We start from the raw sequence: 2986 nt of genomic DNA, 5'->3' as shown, positions 1-2986 counted from the left end.
ATGATGAACTTAACTTTATTCTTGTCTTTTCTTTAATAATTTAATTTTACTCGCACTGCTCGCACTGTGTATCGATAACTCTACAGCAACTGACGACAGTTACCATTCGTAACACAAATAAATAAATGCATTAATAAATGCTGGATACAAAACTACTTAGCATTTAGGGCTTCACTAAATAATGAATACCAAACAACTAAGCACTTATGTCTTGATTAAATACTTGCATTAACTCAGTGTAAAAATAAAAAAAATTCGTCAGTTTCGAGACTTTCCGTACTATCTCGGGATTCTCGGTACTAGATAATATCGAGACTTTCTGGACATTCGACACGGCATTGTCGGGACTAATGGCTGGATATTCTTATATAACTACACCTTTCTTTTATACAAAAAATACTGTATGTAGAATTTTCTAAATCTTGTGATCTTTAATTGTTTATTTCGGTATTTTTTATTTATTAGGTTAATTGTTATTTGTAATTGTTTCATAGAACAATTAAAAAAAAGTAATTGCTATTAAATTAATTGCAGTGTGCAATTACAAATTTAATTGCAATTAAAATTTTATTTGCAAATAATTTACTTACAATTAATTTAATAATATAAATATAAAAAAAGTTTAATAGCAATTAATTTAATTGTAATGTGCAATTAAAAATTTAATTGCGATTGATTTAATTACAATTACTTTTTTAATCAATTAACGAGATAATTGAAAAATTAATTGAATTACGCCCAACACTGGTGGGCGGTGCCACGCCCATTTTCCAAAATTTTATCATAAACTTATTTCTTGGTAAAGAATTGTTGCAAGCATCAATTTTGGATAAATTAGCTTTAATATTTACTGATTTATCGAAGATTTCATATTTCTCTAAATTACCGTTATATGGGATGTGGCGCGGTTAATGTCCGATTTTAAAACTTTTCGGCCATTTCGTATGTTGTGCCAAGGCCAACAAGTGTGCCAAGTTTGGAAGAAATTGGTCCAGCGGCTACCAAGATATACACATGTAACCATAAGTGGGCGTGGCTACGCCCATTTTCCAAAAATTTATAATATTCTTATTTTTCATCTGAAACGTATTGTAAATACCAATTTTGAGTGAATAATCTTCAGTAGTTACTAAAACATCGCAGTTTTCGTATTTCTGAAAATTACTGTTATATGGGAGGTAGGCGTGGTTATTGCCCGATTTTGCCCATTTTCAATACCATCCGTCCTACGCCAGGAATAGGTGCACGTACCAAGTTTCGTTAAGATATCTCTGTTTTTACTCGAGTTATCGTGTGCACAAACGGACGGACGGACGGACGGACAGTCACCGCTTAATCGATTTCTCTTTTCATTCTGATCATTTATGTATACCTTTGTCCATATCTATCGCGAATCGTTTTGCCTGTTACAAACAACCGTTATGTGAACAAAGTTATAATACCCTTATGCACAAGTGCGCTCGGGTATAAAAACATGCTTAAATGGCGGGAAATGTTTTCTATTGAAAACCGAAAAAATTAGACCAACTAAACCGGGGATGCTATATCTTTTGGAAGTAGGTTAAACTGACCGGAAGTCCATTTTTTCAAATTATATACAAATGTTTTGTTTGAAATTTTTTCACGGAAGTGCCCTTTTTAACCTCTAAATGACCTTCGAACTTTAACTCGTTGTGGACTTCTTAAATGAGTGAAGGTATTTTTATTGGAAAACGAAACAATATAAACTACAAAGTCGAGGATGCTCTATCGTTTGGTCGTACTACAGACTCCCGGTTTCAACTGGAAGTGGGTTGAACTGACAGGAAGTACATTTATTTAAATGGGATACACTTATTTTTACCACAGATTCAAATTCTGCCCATAAAAGTACATACATACCTTTGGTGCGAAAATTTCGGTTTGGACCGATAGTGGGTTAAACTGACCGGAGGTCCATTTTTTTAAGTACACATGTATGTTTTGAATACAGGTTCTGATTCTAAGGATAAAAATACGTAACTCTTGTTTGAAACTTTTTTCTCGGAAGTGCCTTTTTCAACTTCTAAATGCCCTCCGAACTTTAACTCGTCCTGTAGTGCGATTCACTATCTTTTAGCGATACGATTGTCGGATTATTACTTTACGATTTTTGATGTTTGCAGTATCGATTTAGCGATTCCCTAACTTATGCTTAATGACACTAGACAGCTGACATTCGCTTTTTATTTAAATTGATAGCACGTGGCACCTCTGTGAAATGAAATGTTAAATTATACGAAGAGCACAAAGAGGAATACGAAAAAAACAATTACATTTGTGTTCGCCGCCCGCCAATTTAAATTGTCTGTCCGACAAAATTTAAGATTTTTGAAAGATGTAAGTATTATAAAAGAGAATATACACATTTTAAACTATGATTTATGCATAAATATGTTTACTATCGATTTAGAATGAGTTCAACAAGCCAATGTGCAGCAAAGAGGAGCCGCGCTTCAGGCGAGCAAATTGGAAGGCTGCTGGACTACTTGTCGGAGTGCCCGGGACTAGCAGCGGGCAAATTCCAAAAAAATGCACGGCAAGTCTGAGAGCGACAGGAATTGGAGTGAGTTGGCGGCAAGTGTAAATACCATCGGCGGAGCTGTTAAGACTGTCGAACAATGGCAAACAGTAAGTATATGTTTTGGAATTATTTGACGAGGAGCTGGGGAACTATTTAGTAATTTGCCCAATAATTTCGGGCTTGTGTGCCAAACAATTTTTCACGCCATCAGCAAAATATGGATCAAAAATCAATGCGACTTTTAAGCCACTTCAAATTTACACATTATAATACTAAAATTTATAAGTCTGTAAAACTGTATACCGAAAACTTTTCTCCGAAAACTTTGCTCCAGGATATCTAGCATTCACATTTAAAATTTTCAGATGTGGGTCACATATCTACATATGTACATATATATAAAAATTCCCTCTTACCATTTGTACATTTATTGAGTGGTAACCA

The sequence above is a fragment of the Rhagoletis pomonella genome, unplaced genomic scaffold (genome assembly GCF_013731165.1).
Source record: "Rhagoletis pomonella isolate Grant_MI unplaced genomic scaffold, Rhpom_1.0 Rhpom_scaffold_00003, whole genome shotgun sequence".
Lineage (NCBI taxonomy): Eukaryota > Metazoa > Arthropoda > Insecta > Diptera > Tephritidae > Rhagoletis > Rhagoletis pomonella.
This window is presented reverse-complemented; position numbering follows the sequence as displayed.